Here is a 14,395-nt window from a genome sequence, read left to right on the forward strand (position 1 = left end):
AAACATCTGGAGGGCCGAGGTTGAGGAAGCCTGCCCTAAAGCATGGGTCCTACATACTTGAAAGAGCAGTTCTTCCCATACAGATTAAAACAGGAGCTGTGTTTATCTGGGGCGGTTTATCTGTTTATCTGTTAGCAAGGAGGTTTCATGGGTAATAGCATATAAGGGCCTTCTTGGTAGTGGCCCACAAGGTGTGGAATTCCCTCCCTCCAGATGTATGGTGAGTGCCCATTGTACAGATTTAGGTAACATGGGGATGGCCTAATGCTGTATTATTATCTCTTCTACATCTCGTGCTGTTTCGTTTCGTTTTGTGAAGGGCAGATAATAAAAAATCCATACTAAATAAATCAGTAAATAAATAGGCATTCACTCACAGAATAACAGGTGGGACACTGGCCAATGTCAAAGTCAACCACACACCTCTTACCAGCCAATTTTAACCAATGCCTAACCACCAACTTTACAAGTTGTGACGATTTGCTACGCAGTAGGCAAAAACCAAATGGCAACAGCCAATCAGCCAAATGGACAAAATTCCTACCGGGCCCCTGCCCCAAAGCAGGCGACCCCATGACAGGCATAGCAATGTCATTCGCAAGAAGCCCTTAAAAGAGGGTGGGCAGGCGGGAGATCTGATGCACTTGGCAAAAGTGAAACCACTAGGAGCACGCAGGGGTTTATAGGTATATGCTAAGGCTGTCAATTAACCAACTTGCAACATGACTTTCCCCCCAGCAACAACACCAAAATGCCCAGTCATTTTGACTAATCTGCCTAGCAACCCGGGGTCGAACTGATTCCCCTCCCGCAACTCGTGCTCTCCATGATTGGAGAACCCGTTTTATGCATCAAATCTGTGTCATCAAGGGACAAGTGAAACAAGATGCATTTTTTTTTGCAAAACGGAGTCATTTTATTTATTTATTTTACTAATGGGGTTAACAGTGCTCACACATCCAGCCTAACATGTGACAATATGGAAAAAGAAAAAGATTCATGTGTCTGGGGAATTATCAGGAGTTACAACCAGGTGCCTTCATCTGCCCCAGATGCAACAAAACATGTCTCTCTACAGCTGCAGCAGTCTCCGTAACCTTCCAGCAATTCGGTTTCACCCCCAAAGGTGCACTGCTTCATTGTTTCCTGAGACAAGATGCCAACCAACCAGTCTTGTTTATGAGGCAAGTCCCTCTATCTGACAAATGTGATAATGGCAACAATCTCCTTCTAAATTATACCCATAATGAGAAAGAAAATTATATTAACTCAGCTGTTGTGCCATTGCAGTTGTTGCGTATTTTCTCTGGTTCAGATTTCTGTCTATTCATTGGTGCTTCTGTTTGATAGAAGTAAATAACTGAAGTTCACGGTAAATTAAAAATAACAAAAGGGAAATGTTGAAACCTCTGGTGTGGTGTATAAAGAGGATTCAATAAAAATGTCAAAATTTATGGGATATGCTGAGAGCCTCAGGCCCAGGGCAGCCAGCTAAGGAAGCTGTTATGTTGAGACAACGGATTGTGAAGAAACTCATGTGTGGCTGATATGGGTCCTGGCTGTGTTCGGGAAACTGGCCTGTCATTAATTCCCTTCTTTCTCTCATAGTGACACTTGATCCTCACCATGATTCTATCCTATATTGCTATGTTGCTGAAACCCACTGACAACAGAAGAGAAATGCCGCTCTTTTTCCTTTGACGTGACCTCAATTAACATACCCAGTCAGAGTTTTAAACACAGATCTGTCTGCTGGTTTCTGAAGCAGTGGTACTCCTGACCCCAGCCAGGCGCAAACTCCTGGCAAACCCTGCATGCCTGGGTTTTTGTAACTGAAATAGTTTCGTAAAACAAATTGGCCGCTGAGTGCCTGTGACATTATGGTTTTTCTTGTGGTCACACCAGCTGGGCTGTCATCCATTTATTATAACAAATTAAGCAGATTCCTGGAAAATGAATAATATTCTGGGTTTGTAAAAGAGGCCTTGTCCAAAGACTGTCCATGTACCTATATAATTTACCACTAATTTACCCACTTAGCCATAGGGTTGAATTATGAGAGGCAGAAAGGATAACCAGCAAATGGGGTTGATCTGTTCTCAGTTCTGGGTGATGGCAATCATTATACAAATCTGTGGTTAATTGGATTGGGGATACTGTGTACAGTTCTGGTTTCCTCGCCTCGAAAAGGACATTTCGAAGAACTGGAAAAGCTTCAGAAAAAGGCAACAGAAATGATTCAGGGGACAGAGGACCTCCCATATGAGGGAAGGTCACAGCATTTGGGATTTTTTAGTTTAGAGAAAAGGCAAGAGACGACCCGATAGAAATCTATGGCATGATGCATAGGATAAGTGGCAGAGCGTGCCTCAGTCCATCTCCTATGTACTAACTAAGGCTATTGACGCAGCAGGCATAAGGTCCTTTTATGTGCAGAGTAAACAACAATAGCATTTGATGGCTTAGCCTGCTATCTTAGGTTAAGAGCTGCGTTAAGACACCAGCTGGACTACACTGCAACCTGTTCCTGAACACAGTGCTTACAAGGGCCTCTTTTGCAAACTGAATAAAAAACCAATCACTACCGTATTTTCTCAGTTGTGCTGGTGAAACTGTGGAGCTCAAATGTTCTGGAAAAGAACCAGCTCCAGCTCAAACACGTGTGATTTCCACAGCAAGTTGTTCTTGCAGCCGCTTCATGCGTGATGTTTAGCCTGCAACATGATGGTCTCTGGATGGGGGGAAAGTGCACAAACATCACATCTGAGATCCAGCAGAAGTGTTTGTTTTGCTATGATGAACAGATGGATTGGACAGCTTCCATGGCCCTGAATCTCTTTTGAAGCTGAACAGAGCAGAAAACGGACTTCCCCTCTGGTTAAGGTGCTAGTTTGCCCCTTCTAAGAAGTTTCGGAAGTCATCTCATTCCTAGTGAGGGATGGGCAAATCTGTCAATTTTGGTTTCTCTTTGGTCCCATCCACAATGCAGATTTATAACATTTTAACGCCACTCACGGCTTTCCCAAAGGAGGTAACTGTAGTTTGGTAAAGGTGCTGGAAACTGTAGCCTCAGCTCTTCCCTTGCATCTTCTTCCACTGAGTTTATGCCCTCCTATGTACTGAGCATGAAAACTGAAATAACTGAGGGTGGTACGGTATTGTTATGAATTTATGGTTGCCAGACCTCTTTAATCCCTGGATCCAGCAAGTGTTAGAATATAAGACAAACTAGCTTCAGGTGCCTGAGTGATGCGCCATTAAGAGTAGTGGACCATTAAGAGGACCAATGAAAGGGGGTTCTGTGGTAGATGACAAATGGGTGGGTTCCTCCTGCAGCTCTTGCATAGTGAGAAGGACAAAAGTCAGGGTTTAGAGTAAAGAGTTTGTGTAATGTGATCTATAAGTAAAGCTGCAGGCTTGAACCCAAGGCTGTGGCTATGGGAGAAGCAGGAACCTTTCGGGGTGTTGATGCTGTCAACCCCTCCATCGTAGGCTCAGGTTGTACTGTATATAGGTATAGATCAGGCACCCCCAAACTTCGGCCCTCCAGATGTTTTGGACTACAGTTCCCATCTTCCCCGATCACTGGTCCTGTTAGCTAGGGATCATGGGAGTTGTAGGCCAAAACATCTGGAGGGCCGCAGTTTGGGGATACCTGGTGTAGATAAACCATACATGATAAAGACACCAGAGTTTCTGCTGTGCCTCATTTCCAAAAGGAAACAGGGACCTTAGGTGAGCACCAAGAATCTTGCATATCTCGGAGATTGAGGAAGTATCAGGGGTGCATGAAGCGGGGTGGAGGGGGCGGGCAGCCCCGGGCACCACTGGAGGGGGGTGTCAAGATGGCCCGCTGTCCACCAGCTGTAGAGTGGCTGAGGTTGCACGCACAGTTAGTATGGGCGCCGCTTGTGTGGCGTCCGTATGGGCTGCCTCTTGCACGGCGACCATACGGGCTGCCACATCCATATGGATGTTGTGCATGTGCCGCCGGGCAATTTGCCCCACCCCTCGGCATCCCACCCTGGGTGCCGGAGAGGGTTCCTCTGCCACTGCGCAATGTGCAACAGTACAGTGGTACCTCAGTTTGCAAATGCAATCCATTCCGCGGAGGCATTCGCTTGCCATGGCATTCGCTCACCAAAGGCACACTTCTGCGTGTGCGCGGAGTGCCGATAGAGCACTTCTGCGCACCTGCGTGCTGCGCAGATTGCTTCTGCGCATGCACGAGATGCGTAGATTATGTTTGCGCATCCGACACCGCGGAACCCGGATGTAAACACTTCCGGGTCCGCGGCGTTCGTAAACGGAGGTTTTCATAAACGGAGGTAGTCGCAAACCGAGGTTCCACTGTATTTATATTTATTGCATTTATATCCCACCTTTCCTCTAAAGGAGTTCAAGGCGCTGTACCCTTCTTTCAATTTTAATCTCAAAACAACCCTGCAAAGTAGGTTAGACTGAGAGATGGCGACTGCCCCAACTTCACTTAGTGAGCTTCATGGCTGAGGGGGGATTTGAACCCTCGTCTCTCAGGTCCTATTTCTTCACTCTAGCCACTACTGTACAACACTCTGGATCTTGGTCAGCAGTCACTTAAGTCAGGGAGTCTTGGTCAGGGAGTCATCTCCCTCATCCTCTTTAGGAAATTGGGTCACTTTGTATAATTTTCAGGTGCCTAACTAATCATTTTTAAAAACCCCAAGGAAAAGGGTTGGATAATCTTCTGTAGAAGCCTTGCCTAGGTTATCTTGCTGTAAAGCTAACAGGAGCAACGAAAGCTTACCGCAGTTTGTCGGGGTGACAGAGTGAATTAACCATTTTTGAATGGGCTCCAATGCTAATTTTGTCCTGTCTTGGGTATTGTCTTGGCTCCAGCGTTTGTTTTAGCTCAGGGGTTGATCTACCCCCTTTTTTGGCCAGCAGAAAACAGATGGTGAATTCCCAATACTTTGTATAAAAGTTAGCCACCCAAAGAAGTAGCAATGGTGCTTTCATTTACTGCGGCAGCAACTTAAGATCCTATGTCTGCTAAGGAGCAGGAGACGGAGAGAGGCATGGCTGCGGAAAGCTTAAAAGCATATGCGCGCTCTCTCTCTGTGTGTGGCTTGATAGCTTATCTGCCTCATTAAGTCTAGCTGTTTGTAGGAGGAGATTGGAGCCAGCAGAGGCTGCAACTCAAAAAATGGCTTGAGTTTGAGAGGCATAGATGTTTGCCTGCATCTCTTTTGACAGTGTGATCCTACCACATAGACATAATGGGGCCCGACTCTCCCTGTGGACTTCCACTATCAGCAATGACTGTTTTGTCATTCTTGGACCACTCACAACCTTATCAATACAGCTTTGCGAACCAATGTTCTGCTTTTGGGAGAGAGAGAGGGAGGGAGGAGAGCTGTTGCTGTTCTGAAGGCCCTTGAGTGCTCCTTGCGTTCAGGTCTTGCCTCTGCTCTCTTCATGGGAATCTGGTTGGCTGCTGTGAGGAGAGGGTGGTGGATCAGATAGCCTTTGGCCTGATCCTGCAGAGCTCTTCATATATTAAGATGGGCTGCCGCTGTTTGCTGGCTTTCGTATGTTTCTATCTTAATGTGTTTTCGACAACTATTGGGCATGTCAGGTCCAACCCATTTTAACTGGGTATCACATTTTTCATCCCACTCATTCGTGAAAGAGTTCCAGCGGGCATAATCCCTGCCGTCACAACAACCCTCTGAGTTGGGTTCTCTGTCTTCTCAGCTCATTCCTGTGCATAATTCACTACACTCATTGTTTCTCAAACTTGGGTAGTCTTGTTGGACTACAAATTCCACAAACCCTGGCCACTGGTGCTGCTAGCTAGGGATGATGGGAAATGTAGTAGGAAGGTATGAGAGAAAGGGTCAGTCAGTGTAGACAATACTGACCTAGAGGGACTTGTATTTTTACGCTGTCAACTGCCCTGAGATCTACAGATGAAGGGCAGTATACAAAATGGTTATTATTATTATATTATTATTATTATAAAGTGGCATCCTAGGTTCCTGGGTTATATAGCCCAAAAAAGGAGGCAATGGGAAGCTCATATGGGTGAGAAGTGTGATCCCTGTAGCGTGGTTGAAGAGGCTGCTGTTAGAGAACTTGCCAACATTTTCTGCAACCTTGTGGGAAACAAGTATACCTAGTCAAAGGTCTCAAGAAAAAGGAGACACACAGACTACTAATTATGGACCAGCTGCTAATTATAGACAGTGATACCATCTTTTAGGCTAGCTAGGCGTCAAGTTAAAAAAAAAAATCACCCAGAAATCCTGTGAGCATCCCCTGGGGGAGGAGAAGAGGTCTACGATTATTTCTATTGCATCAGAGATGGCTCATATTGCCAGCAGCAAAGAGGAAGGAAACATTGGTTGACAGCCCTCAGATGAACCAGTTCACTGATAGTTTAATGCAAGTCAAATATGTATCGCTCCCAAGTCCAGACTCAGCATTTCCAGATGTTCGGGAAGTATATTAACTGAGCTGCCTGCGCTGCAACATGATTATTAGCACAGATTTCCTTACAGGAAATTAATATGTGGATTCTTGCAGCTTGCCGGATCCTTTGCCGTTACTAAGGGGCTGCGATGCAAAGCACTCTTCCCTTTGAAAGACCACCGCTAATCCCCTATTAAAGCTTATCAAAGTTGGTGGTAATCACCACAGTTACGGCATCTGCTTTCACATGGCGGGCTGAAGGCCACCAGTTCAGAAGGCTTTAAAAGGGGATGAAGAAAAAAAATGCATTGAGACCCATCTATGGCTATTGGGAATGACGGCTAGCTAAATGGCCCTCCACGTTCAGAAGCCATATTCCTCTGGATACCAGTTATTTTCTGTTATTATTTATTACATTTATATTCCACCTCTTCTCCAAGATACTCAAGGAGGCATATGTGGTCCTTTCCCATCTCTATTTGGCTGAGAGACAATAGTTGGCTCAAGGTCACTCAACTAGTTTCTAGACTGTGTGGGGAATCCTGTTCTCCCAGGTCCTAGTCCAACCACTCTAACCACTACACTGCACTGCTACCTTGGTTGTTGAAGGGACGTACATTAGGGGAAAGCTGTTGACCTCATATCCTACCTGTGGGCTAATAATAATAATAATAATAATAATAATAATAATAATAATAATTTTATTATTTGTACTGCGCCCATCTGACTGGGTTGCCCCAGCCCCTCTGGGCGGCTTCCAGCGTATATAAAAACATAATAACACAGACACTGTGTTCTGGATTAGCTGCATGCTTGTAACGCTTCAGAAGAACATTCCTATGTATAATTCCAGACACTGCCAGAGGATGCGGGAGCAAGCAGAGGCATGGCTGTGGGTAGTTGCACTGCATAGACGGAGGAGGTACATTGTGGGTGCCTATCCATTCTGACAGTTGCTTCTGCTGCTGCTACACCCACCAGAAGGCCTCTCGACACATGATGGTTGATTCATAGGCTGCCACATGAACTGGGCTTGAGTAACACTGAAGTCAGTTGGATGTCAGCATGGATGGGGCTGCCCAGGCATAAGCAGGGAGCTTTTGCCTGAATTTTACCTCCAGTGCTGGCAGAAACACTACCCTGATCTTATCTCCAGCTGAGCAGCCCACTGTGTGTACCTTTTCAACAGAGAAGTACACATTGACCTAGCCAAAATGGTGGAATCATTTTGCTTCCCCAACGGAGCCTGAGAAGGGAAGCTTTTTACAAATTAACCCTCGTTCAGCCTTTAGAAGGGGGGGGGAGAGCACATTTTCGTGGCATCTACAGTCAAACAGCTGTTCCCCTGCTTTATAAAAGTAGTCTCTGTCCCCAAGTACAGCCTGTTCTGTTAGAAATATCACCTCAGACGTGAGGAAGAGGGTATTGTCGTAACTAAGAAAGCGTTCCATTATGTCTCTCTTCTAAGATAGGAGATTAGGAGTACAGCAGCAAATAGATTGTCTTTTCAACGGCATTGTGAATTAAGGGCAATATTGTTATCTGCGTAAAGCTCTTGAGCGTGAGCTAAGAACTACTGGTAAGCAACTGAGGCAGAATGGCGTCTGCTAAGGCACAGTTTCATACTGCTTTGGCATGCTTGTGCATGCCCAAGTTCTTGCAAGGCCTACTGGTTTTTCTGTCACTTTTTAAACTACTAAGACGTGCATCCGGGAAGATTTTAGGTAAGATTCTGCTGCATCTAATCCCACCCGCCCTTCCGGGAATAATTATAGAGCACTGTAATTGCTATGCTAGCCATGTGCTGAACACCATTGCTCCATGTCTCATCAGTTCCCTCTAAAATTAACCACTTGATCTGGACACCCCTACGTAAATTGACTCAGGAGTAGGGATGGGTGAATCTGTTCGTTTCAGTGTCTCATTTTTCCACGTTTCCATATCGATTCGCCTTTTTAAAAAGTTCCTGTAGAAATCTTTTTCGCATGTTACTGCAAATTTATCTAGGCAACTCTGCCTGCTAGGCACACTTTACAAGCTTTCTCCTTATATAATGCATTTTGTACACATAACTAGAGAACTGCATTGCAAAATTTAGAGAAGTATGAATTTTGAAGGTCACTGCATAAGTGTACTGTTTTGGGAAGTGCAAATTAAGTAGGGTTTACTCTCTCCCCTCAGTATTTTATTGAGTTTTTAAAGTTATTTTGACAGAGATAAGTAAGAAAAAATATACTTTTGCAAAACATATCCAGAAATAAAACAATACAAAATATCTTCTTTTTTTGTCGCCACAAGTAGTGAAGGCAGATAAATACACAGAGAGTCAGACCTGGCAATTGTACAGCAAAGTGGAAATAAAATTAGGTGTTGAATCCACTTGATAACTGTCTCTTAAAATAAAACTATGAAAATGACCACCTGTTTCTCTGTTCACAGATGCATTTTAGAGCCAAGAACTCGGAGTAACACCTACGGATTTCAAAACATTTGCATAGACTAATAAAACTGTGAGCATCCATGTGTTTTTATGTTTGTATAAGAAACAGAATCAAACCATATGGCAAAAAGCAAGGTTTGCTTTTAAATGTGAACTGAATCAAACCACCCATCTCTACTGGAAGAATAGGTTCCACTGAGTTGTGTTACTTATTCCCTCCTTACCTTGCATGTTTACTCAGAAGTAACTTGCACTATGTTCAAAGGGTCTTTCTCCCCTATAAAAAGTATGTTTAAAATTGCAGCCAAAAGCTTGCTTAGCATTCTAGCTGAACCATCAAATCCTTTGCATGTTTGCACACAAGGAAGTTTCATTGTAATTTAGAAAGGCTTACTACCAAATAACTGCACGGGAGGGTTCCATTGTGTCCTCCATATACTATTCTTCATATTTTATCTAAAGTCACTAGATGCTGTCATCAGGATATGAACAGATCTATTTAACTCAACAAATGGAAGCTACTTAATGCATCCACTGTTAGTTCTACTCAGGGCAAACCCACTTAAATTAATGGGCCAAAGTTAGCCATGTTCATGGATTTAAATGGGTCTACTTTAAGTAGGGCCAAGATTGGATATAGCATCACCCACAACAGTTACGGATTCCCCCCCCCCCCCAATTTGATTGCTATTGTTTTCAACAACAACAAAATATCCAGGAACTCCTCCACAGCTGCTGGGGGGACTCCCTCCCCGTGACAGCTGCCAGAGAAAGAATGGAGGGTGCTGTTTGCAGGAAAGATGCCAGTGGCAGGCAGCTGTGCATCAGTGCTATGTGGACAAATCAGCTTGCATTTCATCAGTATACAGTATACAGCTTCTGTTGGCAAACACTCCCCCTGCTGTCTTAAGAGTTCCACCACTTTTCCGTTTGCCACCAGGATGGGGGCAGAAAAGGTTTGGCCTGCAGCCGTTCACTTTATTATAGAGGTTGTGCCAGCCTGATCCAAAAATGCACCTCCCAAGCTGTAGGTGTGGCATCCAGAGTCTCGCAGAGCTGAAGGGGAGCAGAAGCTGTCCAGGCGCAGGGGCCTCTTTTGATTTCTCATTCCCTTCTGCACAACCTTGCAGGGTCCACATGCTTTAGTTGAGATTTCTGCATTGCAGAGGGGTTGGACTAAATGATGATGACGATGATGATATTGTAAAATTCACACAGCTGTCATACACAGGTGACTGCAGTTATTGATCTCAGTTATATATTTATAAATATATAAATTACACGGCTCATGTGCTGTGCTTAGAAAGCACAAGTCCTCGCAGTTTCCCGCTTGAGCCACACTTTCTAAGCATGGGTGCAAGGAGTTTTCTCCTTGCCCCACTTCTTTCCAAGGGAAAACCCGCTCTTTAGTGATCTATCAGAACAAATGGCAATCTGGGGAAAACTCAAATTCATGTTGGCTCCGATTGAGCACTAAAGAGCAGGTGACCTTTGGGGTACCTTCAAACTCTAAATTTTATGATTCTATGCCAATGGTTGGCAAGGGCAGAGAGAGAGAGAAACACTCCTGGAGTTTACTGAGTTGAAATGTGTCTTTAAACTGTGATGGCTCTTGCTTGCCTGAACATGAATCTCTGACTTTGTATGGCTTGAGTATAACACAGCCTGCATTCATGTCTATTCTATTTTTATGACATTTCCCTAACTTTTGATTTCTGTATTTGAGCGATGGAAAAGCCACTTCTAGAAATATAGTGGAATGTCGCTCAAGTTTAGCATTCATTTTCATCTTCTTTGCAAATAGATTTTTTTTGGAAGCAAAGGACATGAGCACCAAATTTACACTATAATTGACTATCATTCCAGAAATTGCTTTTGTGTCATGTGGAAGCTCAAATGTAGAACTTATCAGTTAGGGAGAAGTCATGAAAATGGAAAAAACTGCCCCCCGACCGCAGCCCTAATGTAATAAAAGTCACATCCAATGCCCTGCTCACTTTTGAATTGCCCAACACATGCCTGTTATGCAGCCAAAATGTTGCCCATGAAGGGAACGCAACCCCCAAGGACGGAAAAGGTTCTTCACCCAGCTTAAGACAATGTCGTCGTTGTGTTTTGTTTTGAGAAGAAAGTTGGTATCCCCTGCACCTTCTGAGATGACAAGAAATATAATTGCTAACCACAAGCAGGACACTCAGGACTAATCTACACTAGTGAGTTATGTTATAAATGCGTTATAAAAGTGTGACACCAGGGGGCGCTGTACAGCAGTCAATGGTAAATTGCATTGAGAGCTATATAACGGGATTTCTTTTCTTAGCTTTTTTAAAAGATCAATGTAGAGCCAGCCTGAGTTCAATCTGCAACACAAAGAGCCCTGCTTCACTTGCCATAGAGCCATAGAATTGTAGAGTTTGAAGGAACCCCAAGAGTCATCTAGCCCAATGTGGGGCTCAAACCCATGGCCCTGAGATTAAGAGCCTCATGCTCTGTCGAAGCAGTTTAAAGTGACACATGCACTTTAGTACAGGCATAGGCAACTTTGGCTCTCCAGATGTTTTGGAACTACAACTCCCATGATCCCTAGCTAACAGGCCCAGTTGTCAGGGATCATGGGAGTTGTAGTTCCAAAACATCTGGAGAGCCAAGGTTGCCTATGCCTGCATTAGTAGTATAATAAATCATATATATATATATATAATCACAGTAGTGAATTATTTGGGCAGTGATCCTCCAGAAAAAGTGTTGTGCTATGTCCTGAAGGTCTTTCCCAGTTTCTTTCCCAATCCAATCCCGCCATCTGCCACAGAAAAATGATAAAAAAGAAATCCGAGTAGAGTTTTCTCTTTGCTTTTTCTCTCTACACTGCCCCCCCCCCACCAGCTGCATGGTTAGCAGCTGCATCAGAGAGTGGTGATAAAAAATCTGGAAAACGGGATGGAAGGGACAATGTTAAGCCAATCCTCCATCCCAGGACCACTGCTGCACCTCATACCTGCTTTGAACTGAAAAAGCAGACTGGGAGACCCGATGACAGATCTCCGGTGTTGCGTTTGTTGCAGCCCTTGGTGTCGCTTCTGAAAGCAAGCACATGCTCCTTAGCCAGGTTTGTGGTGCTTAAGAGGCAAGAGGTTACGGTTCTCTCGCCGCCTGCACAACATTCTCCCGGTCTCTGAAAGGAGATCAAGTATCTCACATTGAAAATGATCTTCTCCAGTTTTGGTTTCCTGTGTGTGCACAAGGGGGGCGGGCAGCTCTACCAACCACACAGAACCCTTGTACTGTTTCCCACACTGCACTAAACTGACACCAGTATTTTTCCTCCAGTTAAAATATTTGCCACACACGTCTGAGAAACTCCTTGGGAGCATTTGGGCACGAGGAAGATGACACCCCTGGGACAAAATTACCCTAAACTGTGTAATTAAGAATCCTGGGATTTATAATGTTTCCGAGGTCAACTTACACGATCCCCGCTGCTCTCTTTATGTATTTTTCTCTTGGGTGGTAAGTGTTGTGACATTTCAGAAGGATGGTATTAAGTTTCCTAAACCATTTTTTCCCCTTCTACGTAATATTAAAAGTGGGGGAAGGGATTTCTGCTTTCTCTGCTTTTTGAAAATCGCATCCTACTGAACTTCTACAGCCAGCCTAACATTTAACACAGCTGATGGATTATATGCAAGCCCACCATTTGTTAGGATTCTAAGCCCCACTTTCTGGCAGGGCCCTTAAAAGAAGCACAATTTAAAGAAATATTTTATGTATTGAAGGTTCAGAACAGTTTAAAACACTTTACTGTACTATATAACTCCTTGCAGCTTCCTAAGCCAAATATTACTTATTGTAGTGACTAAAATGCAGCTGCAAATTAGAGCTTTTGTTTTAGCACCAGGAAAGTAAAAGCACCAGTATAATGCTGTGAAGCCAGCGTTTTTCTTAATTGCCATCTTGTTTTATTAGATGTTTACTGGCCTCTCTCTACCTTAGCTATGACATCTCTCCCAAGAGACTGCTAGAAACAAACAGCAGTTATTTGCTTTCTCATTATTTCCTAATACTTCAGACTCCCGTCTGAGCATTCTCTAAATGGCTGCAGTCCCGAGTTCCTCAGGGTTTGCCTTTTCTAGGTTATTGCCTTAGATATTCTGCCAAGACTATGCTGGGTATTCCCTCCTTCGTACAAAATTGACCAGGGATTAGGCTTTGCTATAGTGCTACCAACTCTCGCAGATGAAGGAGAAGCACCAGGCAATATCCTTGTACGAGGAAGCATGCAATAGGGGTGCGAAAGCTTTTTCAGTCACAGGTGAGGGGCAGAGGCAAAAGTGGTTGGAGCAATAGATGGAATGTACATTTATCTTTGTACAGTAGGTTGCATTCTCTCCAGGCAAAACAATGAGGTTTTGACATGCGTATGTCCATCCAACACAATCCTGATGTATCACCACTGCTGAACTCAAATCTACATGCCCCCTTCTCCCTTTAGGAGACTAGGAAGATGCCCAATGTCTTGCTTGCCCTACAGCTCCTATTGATGTTTATGAGCCACCTTGCTTCAAAACTTGTGGGAAGTGATTTGGTTCATTGTAACAATTTTACTTGGCAGAGTGCTTTTTGAAAAAATTAAATTAAATTAAAATCACTATTAATGACTTAACACCTCAAATATTCTGTTCAGGTAACAGGAGTACGAAAGAATACGGCAGTTGCTGCAGATGTAAAAATGTGCAAATTCACACCTACTGAACCACTAAGAAATTTGGCCTTCATCTTTGTCTATACTAGGGACTGGTCTTTTAATTTTGGACATCTCTCACGCCCCCGCACCCAATAATAAAGACAGCTAACCAGATTACTTAGATGACAGTATTAAAACGGAGCATACAGATCACAAGACATATATTTTGTAATTCAGCAGAATTTGGGATGTGCTCAGTAAACTACTTTGCATTTTATGTTGCCTTTATTCCTAGATTTTGAATGGATAATATTTTTACAAGGGGGGCTGGGAAAGGAGATATTGGATGAACGTGGCAGAAATCAGAGGGTTAGGAGAGAGAAATGAGATATGCAGACACAGGTCTCCAACCAGCATCTGGACTTGCCACTACTGTGTTGATTACCCAAACTTATTGCAATCAGATGAAAATCTGGTATTTTATTTCCCAAGTGCCAGTATGGCAAGACCACTTGCTGTACTTCTGTGCAACCTACACAGAGACATCTGAAAAATCTTGTCTGCATATCTCCCACTCTTTCAAGACACACTCAAATGCAGTTTCATTGCACAGCTGTTCTTGCCCTCCTCTGACTCATGTTAGATTGCAAGAATCAGCTACGCTCAAATTTGGGAAACCTGTAAATTAGGATTCTATCACTTATCAGGAATAGCAACCAACTCAGAACAAAGCTAGACATGGCATAGCTTTTTTAGTATTTTAACAACCCGTGGGGGGGGGGAAGGCAAATTTGAACCATGATGCCATGAGTGGGGTTGGT

Source organism: Zootoca vivipara, chromosome 9 (assembly GCF_963506605.1).
Source record: "Zootoca vivipara chromosome 9, rZooViv1.1, whole genome shotgun sequence".
NCBI classification, from domain to species: Eukaryota; Metazoa; Chordata; class Lepidosauria; order Squamata; family Lacertidae; genus Zootoca; species Zootoca vivipara.